Below are 23,715 nucleotides of genomic sequence, written 5' to 3' on the forward strand. Positions count from 1 at the left end.
TAATCTGTGACATGTAGGTTAGTGTGAGTTTGAAGTAGGAAATAAAACATGGGTTTCTAGTATTCATGAAAAATATGCACATTCATGTCCGAAAAAGTTTCAAAAACTTTGAGAGCAAAAGCCCCAAAGAACACAACCACATTGTGTGCATCAATAGTGCCGGCTCCTGAGGCACTGAGGTGGAGTAGCTGGTTGTTTTCATTAACCACCAAAAGACAGGATAACATTTTAGAACTAAAATAAAACCAATCATTAAAGGACAACATAAATCATACTATTATTACAACAAATCTTGTTCCAAAAGCTACTGCCTGCAGCCATGTGAACAGCTGGTCCTTACACAATTCAGACCTATCTGTTTCAACACATTAGTGCTTCTACTAAGCAATATATAGAATCATAGAATCATAGAGTTGGAAGAGACCACAAGGGCCATCGAGTCTAACCCCCTGCCAAGCAGGAAACACCATCAGAGCACTCCTGACATATGGTTGTCAAGCCTCTGCTTAAAGACCTCCAAAGAAGGAGACTCCACCACACTCCTTGGCAGCAAATTCCACTGTCAAACAGCTCTTACTGTCAGGAAGTTCTTCCTAATGTTTAGGTGGAATCTTCTTTCTTGTAGTTTGGAGCCATTGCTCTGTGTCAGCTTCTCTGGAGCAGCAGAAAACAACATTTCTCCCTCCTCTATGTGACATCCTTTTATATATTTGAACATGACTATCATATCACCCCTTAACCTCCTCTTCTCCAGGCTAAACATGCCCAGCTCCCTTAGCCGTTCCTCATAAGGCATCGTTTCCAGGCCTTTGACCATTTTGGTTGTGCCTCTCATTTTTTTGGCCCAAGTGCAATACTTTACATTTCTCCCTGTTAAAATTCATCTTGTTTGTTTTGGCCCAGTTCTCTAATCTGTCAAGGTCATTTTGAAGTGTGATCCTGTCTTCCGGGGTGTTAGCCACCCCTCCCAGTTTGGTGTCATCTGCAGATTTGATCAGGATGCCCTTGAGTCCATCATCCAAGTTGTTGATAAAGATTCAGATTGGTAGCCGTGTTGGTCTGCCATAGTCAAAACAAAACAAATTCCTTCTAGTAGCACCTTAAAGACCAACTAAGTCAGTTCTTGGTATGAGCTTTCGTGTGCATGCACACTTCTTCAGATACACATGTGTATCTGAAGAAGTGTGCATGCACACGAAAGCTCATACCAAGAACTGACTTAGTTGGTCTTTAAGGTGCTACTAGAAGGAATTTGTTTTGTGTTGATAAAGATGTTGAATAAGACCGGGCCCAAGACAGAACCCTGTGGCATCCCACTAGTCACTCTTCTCCAGGATGAAGAGGAACCGTTGATGAGCACCCTTTGGGTTCGGTCAGTCAGCCAGTTACAAATCCACTGAGTGGTAGCATAGTCAAGACCGCATTTTACCAGCTTCTTTACAAGAATATCATGGGGCACCTTGTCAAATGCCTTGCTGAAATCAAGGTAGGCTACATCCACTGCGTTCCCTTCATCTACCAGGCTTGTAATTCTGTCAAAAAATGAGATCAGGTTAGTCTGACATGACTTATTTTTCAGAAATCCATGCTGACTATTGGTGATCACAGCATTCCTTTCTAGGTGCTCACAGACTGTTTGCTTAATGATTTGCTCCAGAATCTTCCCTGGTATTGATGTCAGACTGACTGGGCAGTAATTATTTGGGTCCTCTCTTTTCCCCTTTTTGAAAATAGGCACAACATTTGCCCTCCTCCAGTCTGCTGGGACTTCGCCTGTTCTCCAGGAATTCTCAAAGATGACTGCCAGTGGTTCTGAGATCACATCTGCCAGTTCTTTTAATACTCTTGGATGCAGTTCATCTGGCCCTGGAGACTTGAATACATCTAAACTAGCCAAGTATTCTTGTACTATCTCCTTAGTTATTCTGGGCTGTGTTTCCTCTGCTGAATCATTTGCTCCAAATTCTTCAGGTCGGGCATTGTTTTCTTTATCGGAGAAGACTGAGGCAAAGAAGGCATTGAGGAGTTCAGCCCTTTCTGTGTCCCCTGTTTGCATTTCACCATCTTCTCCTCTGAGTGACCCCACTGTTTCTTTGTTCTTCCTTTTGCTACGAACATACCCATAAAAGCCCTTTTTGTTGCTTTTAACCTCTCTAGCAAGCCTGAGTTCATTCTGTGCTTTAGCTTTTCTGACTTTGTGTCTGATAGATAGATAGATAGATAGATTCTTTATTGTCATTACACAAGTGCAACATTGCACAAGTGCAACGAAATTGGATGCCATCCCTTAAAAACAACAAAAGCAAAACAACAACAACAACCAAACAAACCACATTCCAGCCACACCCACACCCACACCCATCAAACTCCCAGGTCACACTATCGAGTTACTGCATTTAAGAAGGCCACAGCTCTTGGATAGAAACTATTTTTCAGTCTATTTGTCCTTGACTTGATGTTTCTGTATCTCCTGCCAGAAGGCAGTAGTACAAACAGACTGTGTCCCGGGTGAGATGCATCCTGCAGGATATTGTTTGCTTTCCTAAGACAACGGGAACCGTACAGTTCTTCCAAAGATGGGAGGGGATGACCAATAATCCTTTGGGCTGTGGTTATGACCTTCTGGAGCACCTTCCTCTTCCTAGCTGTACAGCTGGAGAACCAGGCACAAATACAGTATGTGAGAATGCTCTCTATGGAGCCTCGGTAGAAAGACACCAGCAGTCTCTCACTCAGATTGTTCTGCACATGCTGGCTATTTGTTTGAATTCCTCTTTGGTGGTTTCCCCCCTTTTCCATTTTTTGTACACCTCCTTTTTTAATTTTAACTCAGTTAAAAGTTCTTTAGATAGCCACCCTGGCTTCTTTAGGCACCTTCCATGTTTCCGTCTCATTGGTATTGCCTGAAGTTGTGTTTTTACTATCTCCCTCTTAACAAACTCCCAGCCATCATGAACTCCCTTTCCTATATCTTAGCCATCAATATAAAGAGAAAGATCGCTCTGCTACCCTGATGTAGGTCAATTTGTTATAATGAGTTGAGAGATCACTCTGAATTAGAATAGAAATGAAATGGGGACATTGTCACCAAATACTCTGCTTTTGCAGAAATTTCTTAGAACATTCTGAATTATGACAATACAATTAGATTGAAAAACTTTTCATTGTTGGTTTTTTTGCTTATGGGTTTTGAAAAAAAATATGAAACACAATAAAAGTGTTTACCTTGCAAAGTATCAAATTTGTAACATTAAAATTATTAATGAGATTTAATTTTCTCAAAAGTGTTCCTAAAAATATTAAAATAGGAAATTTTTAAAATGCTAATGCTGAAATTTGATTCACATTTTGGTATTTCAGTTTTTCTTCAAATCTAGCCCTGGTATAGATACAGTTTGCATGGTTCACACTACACAGCTTCATGAATTCAAACCTTTTTGACTATTGATTCAAAATAATTTGCTAGTCTTTGTAAGGACAGTTCTTCATTTGCATTCAGGCTATTTTCATGCCTACAACTGCAAAACAGATAAAAAATGATACTGCCTGAAATCTAGCATGATTGTAACAATAACTGTGATGTTAGTCATCCTTTTACCAGGGTCCTGACAGGCTCAACATTATGGAGATTAGCTATACAGTATATTTTTGGCTGTTCTGGACAGAGTTGTTAAAGTGAAGCACTAAATGGTGTAAACGTTTTTAGAAATGATCAAGTATTAACATCATTGCCTATGCATAAAGGTCAGCTTGCTCATATCTGCCTCATAAGCAAAATAAAATTCTTACAGATTTTGTCCAAACTTGTTTGTGGGCTATAATGAATTTGCCCTGAAGTGTCCAATCAATTCAGCGAAATGAGACATTACTTGGGGTATTGCTTTCTGTACTTATTTCTCTCTCTACAAGATTTGCACTAGTCCATCATCACACTGTTTTCATGGCTGTTTCCTATGTCCTAAGAGTGGGGCTGAGGAGGAGGAGGGGGCAAGAAAGAAAAGGACTCACTGTATGAGTGTTCCAGTCTCATCATTCTCCTCCAGCTGCTGCTGCTCCTTCTGCCCCCCCCCCAAGAAAACAGGGGAGAGGGGGGTAATTGATTTATTAACAGCAAAATCCTCTACTCAGAAGCAAATAATAATCAATACAACAGGATTTACTCTCAGAAGTGGGGTTAGGCCTAAATCCATGGGGTATTATGTCTCTTGATCCACAGTTTCACTCTTCTAACACCCCTGGACTGGATTTGATGAATGATATGTACAAAGTATCTTCAAACTGGAGAGGCTGTGGCCATGTCATACTTAGAATTCTTCCATTCTAGGTGTTTTTCAGTGTTTTCATTTTGGCTCTCAGCCAAATATCTATATATATTCTGTATGTATGTATTACGTCTCACCGTTTTATTGTTTGGAATAATCCTTGCACTTTACATCAGCCTGTTGGATAGGTCTGTCATAGTCTGGCCTCACAGGCATAACTCACGGTGAAGTTCTTCTTTTGCAATAAATGGGAAATGCCCTGTAACATTATTGTGCTCTTACCCAGCTTCCACTCATTTCAGTTGAGCTCGTACAAAAGTGCTTTATGGTAGGTTTCTAACATTTCATCAGATGTAACACAAAGAAATCCATTACATGTATTATTAGTCTGCCAAATTATTTACTGATGCACTTAAAGTAGCATTCACATGCTTAAGCATAAATGTCTTTGAACAAGACACAGCAACCTCCTATATATATGTTTCACAGACATGCAGAAAGCCACACACCATACTAGTGTGTAAGAGTCAGTCTTAATTTTACCATTAGCTTTTCTGTTTTTCAGTTCTTCTTTGATGTTTTGTTCAGCTCTGTCTTTTTGCTAAAATAAAAAGACATATCCAGACCTTATTAAACCAAAAGGGAACTATTTCTTCATGAAAATATATTCTTATGAAATAAAGTATTAGGGGTTTTTTTAGTGGTTTAGTGGGGAAATGTAGTTAAATTGTACACATTTATCTCCAAATATTAATGTCAAATGGGCATGACACAAACTGAGAAATATTACACTAGTGCTTTGTAATGGCAACCCAGAATGAGTTTATTGATTCTCCTTCAGAGCTGGAATATATATCTGATTTTAAGACATGCCTGTTTCAAATAAAATGCACAATGGATTCCTTCCTTCCACACAAATGGTATGGTGTGGTTATAAAAATATATATTCCTGAGTTTTTCTGCAATTGTCAGAATATGGTTAAACAGTTTAACAGACCAACCGTATAAACTTCCCCAGCAATTGGGAATAAAGCATATCACCAGGAGGTTTCCTAAGGCTGGAGAAATCATGTAAGAGTAAACAAACCACTTAGTTAAGCAGTAGAGCATTGAATATTAACGATGATCTTTACTTCTTGCAACAGGGACCATTTTCCTCACAAAATCATTCACATTGACCAAGTGGGCATCTTCTTCAGGACAGAACCATATGGCTCAAAGTCATTATTATAAGTTTATTTTGGATGCAAACACTGCCCTAAAATTAATTTAAATCCAATTTGCTATTTTTAAAAAAAAGTATGGAGAAAATTGTAATCTGCCTTTTGGAAACCAGCAAATGGAAAAGGTTCAAAGGAGACTTTTGACTGCCTGCCAGGAACAGATAAAACTCACTTTTTAAAAGAACTATTAGTTATTGTTTATAAATACTTAACGAGTCATCATGGTGGGTAGGTGGGTGTGTAAAAGAAAAGTGAGCATCTATGTGATGGGATGATGAGCTGCTTGTGCTTAAAAGGGTTGGTCCCTCAGAGTTTGCTCAGCGTAGCAAAGCTCTGCCTTGAGCGGAGCCCTTTGGCATGGCTCCGTCAGTCGCTGTTAGAATCCGACAGTGGGCGTCTGTGGAAACGTTTCCAACATAAAAGCTGTTTAACGGAAACGCGTCTCCTGGATTCTCTGCGTGACAGTTTCCGGCGAGGGGTGGGGGTCCCTAAAGGGGGCCTTGATACCTCCTCACTGTTCTCACTGGAAGTATCCCAGAGCCTCCCCTCCGACTCCCTTTCCCTTGGAGCTCCTGCTCCCCCCCTACTGGTTCCCTCTTCTGCTGCAGAGTCTCTCCTATTCTCCTGGAGCCTTTCCACCACCTGTTCTTCCGATGGCAGTTCCCTGACAATCTATAATGTGATAAATGTAAGGAGCATGCCAGCTTTCTGGTGCAGAGTTGATTGTTTCCTGTAATTTATGACCTATGGCAACATAATTTAACAGTGGCTTTCAAAATAGTACAATTCTAGTTGGTATATGCATATTTACTAACCAAAAAAGGGGAGAATCATCTATTACAGTGAACAGAGAGATATTGTTCAATTAGCCGCATGAATCTCAAACTTACAAAATACAATTGGGGGAGATTATGCTATTTTGTAAGTTTGAGATTCATGTGGCTAATACCTTTTGGTATTCACTAAAATGATTTTCTGTTGTTCATAGCACTAGATAATCTACTGTATTCCCTCTAAAGAAGTTTGAATAAGATAAAAAACTCTTTGTTTCTCAAGGGGGGTGGGGAGCCAAGGAACTCCCTAATCTTGTATGAGTTTATGTTAGAAAACTGTGTTGACTTGAATAAGAATTCAATAAGGCTACACTACAACTATGCACACTTATGTGCATTCAGATTTATGCTGATGGCAATAAATAAATAAATAAATAAATGGGGTGGAAAGGGATTGGGATTGTGGGGAAAATGACTTTGGAAATCCCACTCACCACTGAACCCAATGCACCACTGAACCTATATTTGATTTTGGCTTTAAACACAATCCACAGAATGTACGCCCCACATAAGTTGCAGGTTTATTGTACTAGTGACATTTGCTGTTTGGTAGAAAAACAAACAAACCTTGCTATAGTGATTAATTTATTTGAATGATTTGAGTTATTAGATTAAATAGTTTGGAAATGCACGGTGCTCTTCAGTTTTGTATTGTGATTTGCATCCAGCTGAAATTCTTTGCTCCACTCGAAGTTTCAACTGATATGCATTTGGGAAGCTCTTAAGTGGCATTATCCTGTAGTTTGCCTGCATTCAGCAACATACTGCCTTTGAATATGGGATTTCACTGGCTGGTAATCCATTAGGTTTAAGATGCAGTTTATAGGTACTAACTGAATGGGACAATCCTGTACAACAAGAGTCACCAACTCTTTTTGGGCCAGTGGCACATCTGGGATTTTGAGGTGTCATTCATAAAATGCCTGCCATGGGGACCTGGTGTAACTAAATGGCTGCTACATCTAAAAAAAAGAAAGAAAAGTGGAATCGGAGACAGGAAGACAAAATGGGGCTAGTATACCCCCGGTCACCCCCATTAATGGGGAGAAGGACTTCTAGATCAACCAGCACTGCATTCACAGTGAAAATCTATTTCCACCTATTCTCTGTTCAAAATGGAAGGAAAAGTGACTGTCCAATTCTACCACCTAATGAAATGTGGACATGTTTAAGGGGGCATGTTGAAGGTATGAGTGACTGAGCCAGTGCAGACATGACCTGATGGACTCCCTATACCCTTTTAAAATGGGGCTCTTGGGGGAGGGGTTATTGGGTTATTGTTCTTATTTTGATTTTATATATTGTGATCTTTGCTGTGAACCACCCTGAGACTTCCGGGTATCTAAATTCAATAAATTAGTTTATTAAATTAAATAAGTTGTTGTCAGGCACTACCTTTAGCAGGAAGGTGATGCCCCCTCCACTTACTGAGGGTTTAACTCAAGACCCCCGAAGTAGGTTTGATGTCTGGGGCACAGCCTACTTAGCTTTGAAGACACAGACCACTTAGGGTGAGGTCTGAATCCCTTCTAAGCAGCTCACTCTTGGATTGGGTTTCAGGCTTTATCCAAAGGAGACACACACCCCTATGCTCAACCCAAGGGACAGGGACAGGGGCAGGGCCGTCTTTAGCATATGCGCCACCGGGGTGCAAAGATCCACCCAGCGCCCCCAAATGTAGTTAATGTCATGTACATGGCGCCATTGAGAATGACAAGTGCTGCCATTGTGAATGACAAGCACCGCCGCTAGTGTGGCACGTCTTTGGTAAATGAGTGCACAAAGTCAAAAGTCCTTTAGTGAAACAGTAGGTATACATTTCGGTAATACTTAGGTATATATGTATTTTGTTTTTCTAGCTTGATCAAAATTATTTATTATTTCATAACAGGTAGATAGTTAAGAGCTTAGGAGATTTTAGCGGCAGGTGCCTGGCACCCCCCAGAATTTGGCACCCGGGTGCCCCACGCCCCTTGCACCCCCGGGTAAAGACGGCCCTGGGCAGGGTTGCTATTTGGGAACCATTTGGAGGACAGAAATAGCAGGTGGTGAAAGGGTTGAGTTCATCTTCTCTCTCCAGCACCTTTACCACTCTTACATCTGACCTTCCCAAGGCAGCTTTGCTTTCTAAACATATAATATGTATTGACTCCCATATTCTAAGACACAGTAGAGCCATTCATTATAGCCACCATCAGCCTGAACCTGTAACAGTAACCTTTGTTGTTTCCATTATTGTTTCCTTCTGAGCATCTGTGCCTAACAGAGAATGTGTAGTTCAAAGCCTTGCTTGCACAATATTTGGGATGATTAGTTGGCCCAATAAAAAGTTATGATTTCATTTGCTCAAGGTTATCTTTGATCCCACAGATATGTAAATGGGTGAGTCAGTTGAAAGCAAGGAGAAATATTTTCAGTCCACATGAACATTTTTTTAAACTGTCCTAGTTGCATTTCTTAATGAATATTTAGAATCTCATATAAGAGGATTAATGAGGTGCTGTTGAATTGATTAAATGGCAAACATTAAGAGCTATATTCAGCATGAGAGGTGTAATTTATGTCAGCAGCCTGACTGGTTAATTTCATTCCTGGAGTAGCTAGTTACTTTCATGTCTTTTTATTGACCCTTTTAATGCACTGTACACTGAAAATCTGCTGCATGTCTGGGCATCTGTTATTGTTTAGGTACCATTACAGGAAGAGTCTTCAACTAAAACTGCAGTAAGGGTCCCTGAGATAGGAAGGAATTTTCCCATATATTTCTGCTGTTGAGAATCATCATAGGCTTATTGATAACAACTGAAGATTCTGAACAGTTGGTTTGTGTAAAGTAGGAAGCAGTGCATGCTTGGATCTAATATAATAGATGGCACCTGTCTTGTCTTGGGAGACAGTGGAGAAGTGAGCCTTTGGGGGTGAAGTAAAACCAATGGAGAACCTGGCTGGCTGTTGTAGGAAACAGAATGCTGATCTAGATGTATTTTTTCTTGGAGCCAATTGGACTGTTCTTATGTTTACACATACCATAAAATAAACATGTGATTCTTTGCATCTCATATTAACAAACACATCTGAAAGAAAATAGACACATAGTCACTTTAGAAACATCTTTCAGCAATGACAAATTTAATATTTCTTCTAACATTGTGAAACTGTGCGGCATTCTCTTTTGCAAGAGCAAGTATTTGCATGCTTGTAAATATAATGTTGCTTGCACATTCATTTTAATACAGAAGATGGCAGTAAACAAATGAGACTTAGACAAGAACCTGTAACTTGTCTGATCTACATTTTAGAAAACATGTTTGATCTGATACCACCTGTATGTTTGCATTTTCCATTGTGTACAGCAATGTGGGGAACCTTTGGCCCTCCACCTGCTGTTTAAATACAACTCCTTTCCTTCCTACCATTGGTCTTGCTTGCCAAGGTGGACAGTAGTTGTAATTCAGAAACGTCTGGAGGGCCACAGGTTTCCCACATCTGGTGTACAATATACATGCTTTCTATGATGTTTGCAGGATACTAGGTCACCTACCAGAAAATCATTCTAGGAAAAGGTGAGACAATTCAAAGTTCTTTGTTGCTTGATTGGCAGATATCCTAGGAATCACATGGCACGGCAAAAATGATTTTCTTTCTTATCCTTTGTTAAATGAAATGACAATGAGTTCTGCTCACAAAATTCATTTTGCAGAGAAATGGACTACTCTATTGTTTTGTTGAACCGAGTACTGAGAAATATGGTGAAAATGAATGTGACAAAGCAAAGGCAATACCATGGTGTTATGAGTTTGGTGTGTATGGATTAAACTGGGTGCCAGACCTTTCTAATCCCTGGATCCAGCAAATATTAAAATCTAATCAAGGCTTCGCAAGTGTTTAAATCCAATCAGGCCATCTGATCCTTGGATCCAGCAATTGTTAAAAGCTAATCAAGCCAAGCTAGCTTCCTGATGAAGAAATTGTTCAGGTGATGAGCTATGAACGGGGATTAAGGGGCTCTGTGAGAGATGGCAAATGGGTGGGGGCCACAACTCCCACAACTCACTGATAGTAAGGACAAAAACCAGAATTTAGAGTTGAGGTGAGCCAGAATCTGGAAGAAAAGCTATAGGCTGGAAAGGCAGAGAGAGAGAGAGAGAGAGAAAGAGAGAGAGAGAGAGAGAGAGAGAGAGAGAGAGAGAGAACGAACCATGGTTGATTTCTGTTGGGATCTAAGGCTGTGGATATGGGAGAAACTAGACTTTCTTGGAGTGCTGATGCTGGGAATTCCTCCATCATAGACTCCAGCATGAAAGAAATCCTTCGCACTTTAACTCCCACGAGTAGGGTGAAGAATTTCAGAATGCCATCTTTGCATAGCCTATATAGCTCTGAGCGTTATGAGTTAGAAAAATATTTGTTCTGAATCAACTTCAGGAATATCACTCATTTTGATATTTTGGGATCTGCATGTGAAGATTAATTTTATTTTGATAAGACACTCCTGATAGGATACTATGTTTCACTGGGTGCTTCATCAGCTGAGATGTAGGAGAGTGTTGCTAAAGGGTGAGCAGATGTGCCAGGGCATCTTGACTGGCTTGCCCATGCCAGTCTCCTTGGGCATCTCAACAGGAAGCATAATAAGTGTTTTCCATACAATTGGCCCTTTAAGCATGCATATGCTAGCCATGTTCCTTTAATAAAATTGTGGCCTACTCTGATTGCTGTTTCTAGTATCCAGTTACTCATTTCCTTCTCTTTGAAATTATTTATGATATCTAATTTTCTAATAGTGCCATTTCTTTAAGCTATTAAGCACTATTGATACGAGAGCTTGAGAAATGGTTTCACAGCTAGTATAATAGGCACCATATAATTTGTAGACAGCTCAGTGAAACATTTTACATGGTGGAAACATGCTACTGGGGTGCAATTAAACTCCATGGTTGTAAGATGCTTTGAGACAATTGGAAATATGAAATGAAGTACACTTTGAAATACATTATTGGAATAAAATGAAAACAGCAAGGAACAACTGCTGCACTGTTGCAGGTATATCTACAAAATTAATTATTCCACTAATGTAAGCTGAGGTCAGTCAACCCTGGATATTTGATGGGCTACAGTTTCCATCAATTCTATTTTTTCATGATATACTTCAAATAAAACCACTGGAGAAATGCTATACTGGAAATCCACCTCATTGCTTACAAATACTACTTGCTTACAAATAGCCACACAGCCTAAAGCAGCTACTCAAAGCAACAGTGGTCCACACAACAGGGATATGGATGTAGAGGTCAGATTTATTGCAGAGCTGGATGCCAATTCTATTCTCATATATACAGTGGTACCTCGGGTTAAGAACTTAATTCGTTCTGGAGGTCTGTTCTTAACCTGAAACTGTTCTTCACCTGAAGCACCACTTTAGCTATTGGGGCCTCCTGCTGCTGCCGCACCGCTGGAGCACGATTTCTGTTCCCATCCTGAAGCAAAGTTCTTAATCCGAGGTAATATTTCTGGGTTAGTGGAAGCGTATGTAACCTGAGGTACCATTGTATTCTGGCAACACTATGACTGGACCTGATAATGTCATCTATAACAGAAGTTCATCTACCAACTCATCTTCCAATGTGTTTCTTCTACCAACAATGCCTTTCTGAATTATACATAGGACAAAGAGGCCAGTCCCTGTGCAAAAGGATAGTCACATATCTGACATCAGAAATGGCAATATAGTAAATACAGTGAAGGGACTTTTCAGCCTTTTTGGACACACCATCCTTGATCAAAGGAACTGCAAAGGGAGAGTACAATTTGAAACCCCTGAATTACAATACATTAAGGGGTTCAGTGCTATCACTTGTGGATGGAATCAGTGTAATGGATTTTATTACACTAATTGGCTTACCATTGTCAGGATGTTTACGTTATGAACTACTGTTTTGAGGTGATTAGCCAGTGTTAAGAAAGTAATTATCACACTGTAGTTTTCTGTATTTCATCTTCTTCTGTGACCTCATTGTTTATAATTCCTCCCACCTCCAACCGTATATATCTGATATATATACAGTGCCTGCAAAACGTCATGTATCCGTGGACTGTAGTCCACAAAATTTTCTTTCATGACATATCTGCTAGCTTTGAAAGGGCTGCCAGACTCGCCATTGTTTTTACTTCAAGTGTGTAGGCAGGCTATAAGTAGTTCAGCCAATCTTGGTGCATATTAATCTCATGTAGAGTGAACATTTTGCCTCTGTTTCTGTGGATGATATTAAAGTAATTGATTTCAACAAATTATAAAACAATTACAATAATGAATCAATGCTGGTATAACATATATTACCGATTATGAAACAACCAAATAAAAACACCAATAAATAGGCCAACCTTGCCCTCAAGCCATAGCCATGCATTTAAAATTAACCATATGTGTAACCTAGAAAGTCAAATCTAGTTTTAGCAGCATCAAGAGCAAAAACAAAATGCTACCTTAAGTGAATGAATGGGGGAGAAATTCAGTTCAGTTTGCATTTTAACATACCTAATTTGCATTTCCTAAAACAATAGTCTATTAAAAAATAGCTGTACTTCAAAATTTGCACTTCTCTGAATGAAAAATGTGAATAATGTGTGTTTTAGGGGTAAATGTGCAGTAATATACATATATATTAATGAAAATAGAACATTGGGGAAATGATGAACAAAATGCATTATATTGTTTCTAAAATGTATATTAGGGAAGACTGCTTCCAAAATCTGTGTATTAGGAGAAATATGCATGTAAAATGCTGATTTTTTTGGCGAAGATTTAATTTTTTTTCTTTCACAAACTGATATAGAAATATGACAAATTCAACTTGTTACTGGGACAAAATGAGAAACCCAAATGGAAGATTTGTGGATCCCTACTTAAGGATAATTTAGAATGTCACCTTAGTCTGTATTTACATTTGCACCCCAATTTCATTCTTCAGAATAATAGACTCATAAAATTATAGAGTTGGGATGCTGAGGATCATCTAGTCCAACCCTCTGCAATGCAGGAATCTCAACTAAATCGTCTATGACAGATGACTATCCAACCTCTGTCCAGAATGCTTTAGCCACAATAATAGAGAAGTATAACCACGATGTAAGAAACACACTGCACCTTAAGAATGGGAGCCGGGACTGGCCCTAACAATTGCTTCATTTTTGGCTGGTGACAGTGTAAATACACTGTTTTTCACTTAATTAAAAGTCATGAGATTTCTTTCCTCTGAAGAAAGTTACGTAGCCTAGAAAGACTTCCCCGTAACTGCAGAACTGTGTGCAAACAACAGCAAAAGGAGTTGACTGGAGCAGAAGCATGCTTGAAGGAAACTGGAACTATATTATCAAAGCAACTTGAAACAGCTATAAGAATTGAGTTTTCACTTCACAGTGGGTTGAATTTTTAATTATGCCAACCTTGTAGCTACACTTGGGTAGGTAATGATCTATGTAAGACAGTTGGGACAACTTGCCTCAAGTCCTCAGTATCTATTTTGGTTCCTGCAGATAATTATATTGTTGTCTAGAATTAATAGAACATTTTCTCACTTAATTAAAACAGTGCACAACTATTGCTATGTAGCACTAGTTTCATTAAACATGAGTTTTGACTCTGCCAGTTTGGTTTTGTAAGCTCAGCATGACTTGCTTTTTACTAAGAACCTTCATTAAGGTCACATCTGTTTCTCATTTCTTCTTTTTGTAAAACATGACCTTGTTGTTTATACTGGTTCACAGTTGCTGTTCTTGTAATTTTTTAATTAGTCTAGGTAACTTTATTAGGGAGAGTTGCTTTTATTACAAATGTAGGATGCATGGGGCTGTATCCCCAACCAAGTAAATTTAGTGTACTGTACATTTTGTGGGAGGGACGCGGGTGGCGCTGTGGTCTAAACCACAGAGCCTAGAGCTTGCCGATCAGAAGGTCAGTGGTTCGAATCCCTGCGACGGGGTGAGCTCCCGTTACTCAGTCCCAGCTGTTGCCAACCTAGCAGTTCAAAAGCACACAGTGCAAGTACTGTAGATAACTAGGTGCTGCTCCGGCGGGAAGGTAAACGGCATTTCCGTGTGCTGCTCTGGTTCACCAGAAGCTGCTTAGTCATTCAGGCCACATGACCTGGAAGCATTCTGGCTCCCTCAACCAGTAAAGCGAGATGAGTGCCACAACCCCAGAGTCGTCCGCGACTGGACCTAATGGTCAGGGGTCCCTTTACCTTTTACATTTTGTAGGAGTGGGACTTTCCACGGGCTAGAATAATTTAATATAGAAGATTTGCAAACAAGCAATCACTTAGGGGTTTACAGAGGTAGCATAGTCTTGTGAGTGGGCTACACTATGTGCCTCTTTAACAATTACCTCACCAAAGACTTCTGAGTGAGCTTAGCAGTCATGGAATAAGAGGTGATGTCCTTTTGTGGATCAGGAACTGGTTGAGTAATAGAAGGCAAAGAGTAGCAATAAATGGACAGTTCTCTCAATGGAGAGATTGGTATTGGGACCTGTGTTTTTCAACTTGCTCATAAAGCATCTTGAGTTAGGGCTCGTTAGTGTGGTGGCTAAGTTTCTTGACGATAATATATTGTTCAGGGTTGTTAAAGCAAGCAAACAAAAAAGAACTTTTAGAGAACTCCTAAAGGCATTCCAAAATTGTGAATCACCTGTAAAATGGCAAATGCAATTCAGTGATGCATGTTGAGGCAAAATCTCTTAATTTCACATATACACCTATGGGATTTGAATGAGACCTTGAGGTTGTATGGGATAAGTCAGTGAAGATATTTTCCCTTTTCACAGTTGTCACATAGTGAGCAAAATCCATGCTAGGAACTGAATGTAAAACTGCTAATATACAAATGCAATTGTACAAATCAATGGCGATACTGCACTTGGAATAATGTGTACAGTTCTGGTCACCTGACCTCAAAAAGGATATTGTGGAGCTGGAAAAGGCTCAGGGAATGGAACAACTATCCTATAATGAGAGAAAGCATTTGAGGCTTCTTAGGTTAGAGAAAAGATGAGTAACAGCCAAGATGATAGAGGTTTATAAAATTATGCATGGCAAGGATGAAGTGGATAGAGTTAAGTTTCCTCCCCTCTAGCACAACGCTAGAATGTTTTAGTATTCCGGACAGACAAAAGAAAGGACCTCATCACATTGTGCACGGAACGCCAAAGAGACAGTGATGGCCACCAACTTGGATGGCTTTAGAAGAGGATTAAACATTGGAGCATGATAGCACCACATTTTTTGGGGGGAAGAAAGGTAGCCACCATAAAATAACATGGAAATCACCATGCATTTCTCAAAGAAACAGCAATGGGAGAAGGCTGCAAAACTGTCCAATTTTGCAGGACTGGGTGCTTTTTACGACAGTGGCAGTGATTAGGTTAGCTGCCTACCCATCAGTTTTCATGAACAGGAAATGCAAGCTCTGATGGGCAAGCAGGCACTCAATTTCTGCCGGCTGTAAGTCTACATTTTGAATACTTACCGTAATTGGAGGGAAGTAGTACAACAGGGAATGGCTATGGAAACAAATACTCAAGAATGAAAATGATTAGCACACTTATTCAACACATAATTATGTGACGTTGTAGTAAAGAGGGAAACATTCCACAAAGTTTTGGCAAAATAATGTTTTGTTCCTTTCTTTTCCCCCAGGACTCTGATCCTCATGAAAATATCCACTAATATCTAAGTCACATTTTTCAAACCATTCTCAACTGTGTATGAAAATAGGGTCATGGGAGTACCTGTAGTTAAGTGACCTTGAAAGGAAAAGGAAAAGAAAGCAGTGGCCCAATAACAAAAATTATAACACAGGTATTAAGCTTTGTGTTGAACAAAAAAAAATAATGTGAATTAATAACACAAAGAAATCCTCAGTGTACATCCACATATTCAGGTCATTGCAGAATTATGTAATAGAAGTGAGTGACTTTATTAAAAAGGAGCATTTCTGTATATCTTCTGCCTAGATCATGTGCATACTGCCAGAGGGGAATGAAAGTAACCTGCACTACTGAATGGTACTGAATGTTGTTTCTGGTTTCACAATATTAACTACATTTCCTACATAAAAACTTTTGTAGAACTGAGGTGAGAAGGCTTATATCATCATTTAGCAATAAGGATGCGCCGAATTTTGATCCATGGATATTTTCAGAACAAAAAGAGAACCATTAGAGAGCTAGATGTTTCTCCATACTGAAACAGCTCAGCATTACCGTTTTTTCATTGCTATATTTGTATTGTTTTGCAATAATAATGCATAATTCTTGATTCTCCTCTGCTGGTGCTTCTGCACCATTCATCACCATGCTTGTTTATTCCTTGAGCAATCCTAGCCAAAACAGAGATATTGTAGGGCCGGATTTCCAATCAGATTCACCTATGGGACATCATCACAGAGGTCAAATGAAACTACTCTAAAATGGAATGGAACTTTTCCTATTTTTGCCAAGGCAATTATGTGACATTGCCAAGCATTGGCCTACTTGCATCTATGCTACAAAGTTATCATCTGCTTTTTAGCCCTCCTGAAAAATAACTGAAAGAATGATGCATTGCGGAGTCATATAAATATCCAGGGCCCCATTTCAGCTCCATTCTGTTAATCAACCATCAAATTGTAAGTGGCAAAGAAATAAGCACATAAAAAAACCAAAGAAAGAGGGAGGTGTTGAAATGCCTCAGGTCCTGAGAGATTATTTCTCTCTGTGAGAAGAAGAATCCAAATGTGTATTAAGTAGGGTTTTGTAAGCAGTGGAGAAATGCAGGGGGGGTTTTTTCCAGTCCTGAAGGAATATTGGTATAGATTATGATAATCAAGAGGGAAGAAATGTTAACTTGCACTGACAGTACTTAACATTAAAAGGAAGGTGTGGTTTGGGAATTAGGGTGTTGACAGCAGCAAGCTTGTAGAATTGATCTATCGCAATTACAGTCTTTATATGCCAGCTGTTAAACACCTGGGACCAAGCTAATTTCTACTCACTTTATGGTTATCAAGGTGGATGTTAATAAGTTGGCTAAAGTTTCTGCCTAGCGAGCATGGCAACTGAAAGCTCCTACCTGACATGCATTGAAACTATCACCTTCACATGATCCTTTCTTCATCACCATCTTTGTTCTACATTTTGTGGTCCTCATCCTGCAGTGCAGCTGGTGGCACACCACCTTCAGAGGTAAAGTGAGCCAGATCCAGGGCGGGTCCACTCATGAGGCAAGGTGAGGTGACCGCCTTGGGTGGCAGGATCCACAGGGGCAGCACATCCAGCCTCCAAGGAATGCATTGTCCACCACAGCTGCCACACACTGTTGGTCTCTTTCCATCCTTAGGGAGGAAATGGCAGGGGCTGCATTCTGAGGTCTCCTGGAGTCTGTACCTGTCTGACATGATTCGGAGTGGGCCCCATTCCTGCCTTTGATTCCCACTTCATTTGTCAGGCAAGGTTTATTTGATTCCCGCCCCCTTTCCCCCAAATATAGATCTTCACTCCTCCCTCATTCCCTTTTTTAAATATATTTTTTATTCTTTTCCATAACAAATTATACATCCAAAACATCTTTTTTACATCCAAATTCCTCCTTATTGACTTCCCTCCTCCCACCTGAAAAACTTTCCTAGTACTTACTTTCTCCACATTTCTTAAATTTAAATTATGCCACCATATTATTAATTAATTTTTTACAATCTAACAATATTCCTACCTTTTCTCTTCACAGAGCTTCCTTAAAACTTACAAACGTTATCTGATTATCACTTAATTTTTGCATATATTCAGTAAATTTCATCCAATCTTCTGTAAATCTTTGATCACGTCGGTTCCGGATCCTTTCTGTTAGTCTATCGAGTTCCGCATAATCCATCATTTTCATTCTCCATTCTTCAATCGTAGGTAACTCTTCTTGGTTCCACTTCTGGGGCCATCAAAGTTCTTGCTGCTGACACTGCATATAAAAATATCTTCCTATCTTTCTTATCTATCTCATTACCTATACTCCTCCCTCATTCCCAATGTAGATCTTCACTTACCCTGGCATATATCTTTACTCACCCCTTCTTCCCTGAGGCCATTTTGTCATTTGCCTCAGGTGCCAAAATGTCTCAGGCCAGCTGTGGCCATATCATTTAACATGTTCTTAAAGCAGGCAATAAGAATCACACAAGGCAGTCATATATTATTTATTTAGCGAAATTGTATTCTGCCATTCCTCCTGAAGGAGCCCAGGGTGACAGACAGTGAACAAGTTGAACTAAGTGGACATGTTACCTGCAGGTCAGGATATGGTACCAATGTCATCATCAGAGCTGATATTCATAAAAAGTATGGTCCATAAAGTGGTTTACTAGCTATGGGTTTACATGCTACTGGTTACTTGGTTTTTTTCTGTGATGATTATTGCTGATTATTCTTTGTAGCTTTTAGCTCATGCAAAAAACACATCAACAGAAAAGCTGGGTAGATGCTTATCAAAATCCTATGAATGTAACCACACAGGAATATAGAGTTGTTACTTATTTATTAAGAAAAGCACACAATATCCGGAATGTGTTAGAAATTCAGTAACTCTCTGATTTTACATAAGATTCCATTTCTTAGTTTTATCTTCTGGATTTAAGCACATTTGAGCAATTTGCAATACTCATTAGTGCCTCAAACGACATTGTACAGAATGGGTCAAATCCACAAACATATCACTTAAATTGAATTACAGTGGTACCTCGGGTTACATACGCTTCAGGTTACATACGCTTCAGGTTACAGACTCCGTTAACCCAGAAATATTGCTTCAGGTTAAGAACTTTGCTTCAGGATGAGAACATAAATTGTACTCCGGCGGTGCGGCAACAGCAGGAGGCCCCATTAGCTAAAGTGGTGCTTCAGGTTAAGAACAGTTTCAGGTTAAGTATGGACCTCCGGAATGAATTAAGTACTTAACCCGAGATACCACTGTACATGTAAGGAAGCATAAACCATTTGTGGATCATACAATGCATGTTATTTGCATTGATATTTGTTCCGGCTTGTTGAAAATTTATTGTATTATTATTTATAGACCTGGACTGCCCCTCATCAAAACAGATTCCTGGGCAGTTTAAAAACACAATTAATGTTATGAAACCAAGAGCAAAACAAACACCATTTCTAAAAAAAAACACCCATCATAAACAATAAAGCAGAGGCAGCTCCTAATAACTATAGAACATCTGCATTTCTAAGCAGACTTACCTCTGAGTAACATTGTTAGAAATTTGCTGCAAGACAGTCATTCTATGTCAGCATTGCCTGCTACCTTTTGTCTTTGCCATGAGCATGCAGATTGTGATGGGTAATAAAGCAGAATTTTAAGTGCCACGTGCAGTCACAGTTAGAATTTCCTGTCAATGCCTCAGAAATGCAAAGGATCCTAGAGAAGCAAGTACCTAAATATTGAACTGAAGGGACTTTGAACTAAATGAAAATGAAACAAAAGTTTAGAATAAAAGAAGCTGATGGGGGAAACTGCTAAAGGTAAAGGTTTTAGGAAATTAAAATTTACAGCAAAAACAAAAACAACTTGACAACAACAAAGGAGCGTAGAAGAAGCCACAAGAAACAGAACTAGGGCTGGTGCAATCACAACATTGATCATGACACATAATCAATCATTCAGGATTGTAGGTGCTACTAATAGCAATTTACATAACAAGTAACTTCTAACTACCAATGCAACATACGGGGCTTGTCATTATATTCTTCTCATTGCTCATAAATCTTCATGGGTGTGATAATGCAGCACACACACACTCCAAGATAATAATAGAGTATCTTAATCTACAAGCTTCTTTCTACCTTGGCATCTATACTCTGCTCATTTAATAACTGCATGGTGGGCATGAAATCAACAGGGGTTTTTTTTTCTGGCAAGACTATGCAGAACTATGAAAAACTGCACCAGTTGATTTCATGTGGCTGCTAAAGGCACAGAGCCTTTAAAGTGGCAGCAAGCCCTGTTCACATTATTCTTTTGATCCTGTTATATTTATAAATATAATTAAAATCAATATTTTTGTGCAAAGGCAGTGGTGACTAGTTCCCATTAGGACTGGAGGGGTGGAAGTCAGAAAAACCAACGGTAGGTGCCTCTGGAGCCAACGACAGGCAGAGCCAACTGGTTTTGTTCCCATTCTCCTGTCTGCCAAATTCTACAAAGGAAGGAGGAAAAGGAAGCTGACAGCCAGTGTCACCTCCTCCTTCCTCCTAGGACTAAGCTTGGTGTGGTGATGCCTAATGGGCCATCCTCCACTTGGTGAACATTCTTTTAAAACTAAACATAATAAATTGAAAAAGTAGGTTTCTGGTCATAAACTTTCAGCAGTTAGGAGCGGGTGGGGAGATTGGCTATAATGCTCCCACAGTAAGGCAGGCTGGTTTGGATTGGATTAAAGAGTTAAGAAGGGCAGAACCAGCTGTAATGGCATCACTGTAAGGCAGGCATCCCCAACCTTCGGCCCTCCAGATGTTTTGGACTACAATTCCCATCATCCCTGACTACTGGTCCTGTTAGCAAGGGATCATGGGAGTTGTAGGCCAAAACATCTGGAGGACCACAGGTTGGGGATGTCGGCTGTAAGGGGTGCATTTGAAATGAAACGCTGCAATAGTTAGAAGGGCAAGATTACATAGCCAGTGTGATGGAACTGTTGTCGCACACACACACTTATATGCTGCTTGATGGGGGGGACCCTCAAAGTGGTTTACAAAAGTAATAAAACAATTAAAAAAATGTGTGGGAAGTGCCTGCCTGGATTGCTTAAGGTTAAAGTCTCCTCAAAAGTTGGGGGGGGAGAGAGCAGGATTGACTGTAATGGCTGGGACTGGATGATGCAGGAGGGACAAATGCCTTTGGTCTTGTACAGTTACACTAGCAATCAGAATCAGGTGTGGCAATAACAGGAGGTCACTATACTGCATAAAAGATAGTCGGCTGCTGAAGAAGGAGGCGTTAGATAAGGCTGTGCTGCAGTTTAATATCGCTATGTTTTTAAAGTGTACCTTGAGAGAAAGAAAAAAGAGGTTTGCATGGAAGGAGGTTAGCATGGATTCATTACAGCCCTTAAGCTACTACATTTGCCAGGGATATTTTCCATTAATCAAAAGGAAAGTCAAAGCCCAGATACAGTGATAATGACAATGAAATGAACTTTGACACAGACTGAAGAAAATATATGAATAGATAAATAAAAGCAGCATACATGTCCAGAGGCAGAGGATACAAAACATCGGAGGTCTGTAAGAAAGTGTTATAATTCTCATTACTATTTTCCTGACCTATTATTATTGCTTAGGAACATACAGCCTCCCACTTTGTAAAAGGAGTGTGTGTTCACTTACAGCACCCATAGCGTATGTGCTATTCAGGGCATCCATTGAGATTACTAGTCTGGTGAAGCAGAACAATCAGATACTGATAAAGTTTCTCTAGCCAGCCACAAACATAACTTAAATGGGGAGGGGAAATGTATTGTTTTTTGGATTGGTATTAGTCCCCCAAAGATAAGGATATAGTGGCTGGACTTCAATGAGCCCTCAACTTGACTACTGAACCTGTAATCCTGAGCACAGGGCTTGCTTTTTATATAAACTGGCTGTGAAGGGGTGGAGAACAAATGTGACTGAAGGAAATTATGGGTATGTTATTGAAAGAAAGTCTGCTTAGAAAGGGTGTTAGTGCAGGACATTTCTGAGGTAAGGCAGATTTCAATGTGGGAGAAGGCTTATTTACCTGGGAAACCCCAGCTACAGAATATCCTCCCCCAAAAGATGTTACCTACATTGTTGCTGTTCAGGAAAAAAGATTTCTTTGCATACAATTGTTTTAAATTTATGATGTTTTTACTTATTACAGTGTTTTTATCTGCTGCTGTCACTCTGCATTATAATGTGTTGTACTGTCATTATAAACTGCCTTGAAATCTGATAACACATAATGGCTGTATTTATCAAAAACAAAAATTCTAGGTGGAGGAAAATACTGCATTTCTTTAAATATAAAAAATCAATATCTTTGAAACCAGATAGCAGAGAATATTAAGAGTAAACAAGATAAAATGGCAGGTGGCTCCTGTATGCTTAATGGTTATGCAGAAGTTGCATTTTAAATAAGTGCAGGTTTTCCTTCTCATACCTGATAAGTAACAACTGCTGAAATTCCATCTTCCACACACAGCTATTAACAATATAATGGCTTCATACTCCTTAGCATCTGGTTACCTCAGAGACTGTCACAGTTACGTGTCTGACAGTTGAAGGCCTGCTTGATATTGGACGTTCAAGATAGCCCTTTGCACCCTTAAAAGTAGCTCTCTTGTTGTGGGGCTGGGGGAAGAATAATAAAAGTGATTGTTTCATTATGTTTTACAGCCCATTTCTTCCTTAGTTGCTAGGAACACCTGCTAGGCTAAATTAATTAACATATAATTGGAGTGAGTGCCAATAATTAAGGTAGCCAAGTACCTCACTAGAAGTTTACATTTAGTTTTGATAAGACAATTATTCTGAGGTGAGAGGGATAACACAGCAAACATTTTGCTTAGACTAATTTGGAAATTTCCACTGTCCCAAGCTTAAAAGGGGAGCTAATGAACAATAAAAACTTTAGAGAGTATTAAGAACCTCTTTGTTCCTTCAAAGGCATTTGAGACATCTGAAGATAAGAAAAGCCAACTGAAAAAGAATATCCCAGTACTGTGCAGCAGTCTTAGTACAAACTGAATCCTTTGGACCACATTCTAGCAAATGTTGTAGCTGTCTGAAAACAGAAAACCCCAAGTAGCACAAATAGAGATATTTCTTTAAACTCTTTCTCAGACTACTGAATAAACTATCTTGTGGTCCTCCATGAGAAGAGGCCCAGACTAAGACACCAACACTTTGAAACACAAGAAGGAACGCTTGTAAAATTTTTATGGCTCTGTTTAGACTCCAATTCCTGCCTTCAGCTGTCTGCCTATCCCCGTTGTGCAGTCTGAAATAGGAAAGTTCACCTTGCTGCAGGGTTTGGCTGGACCTGCATAAGAAATATCTATTTTATCACAGTTCCAATGGATAGGCTGAGGCTTGCCTTTGTTTTTGTTTTTTAAATCAATTTAAACACTGCTCCTGTGCCTTCAATAAGCCTGACATGCAGATCTTTACCTAGTGAGGGATTCCCATCATTCTGGAGCTGTTATATATTTTCTGTGTTTACATGACTGTACTCCCATGCAAAAAGGGAGGGGAAATTTGGAGACAGCAGGACTGAGGAGCTGGCCACCAAAGATATTTCTCCAGAATAAAAACAGTGTGCTTGGTAGGATATATTATTAACTATTTTCTTT

The sequence above is a fragment of the Podarcis erhardii genome (assembly GCF_964252035.2).
Source record: "Podarcis erhardii genome assembly, chromosome: 8".
In the NCBI taxonomy this organism is placed as follows: Eukaryota; Metazoa; Chordata; class Lepidosauria; order Squamata; family Lacertidae; genus Podarcis; species Podarcis erhardii.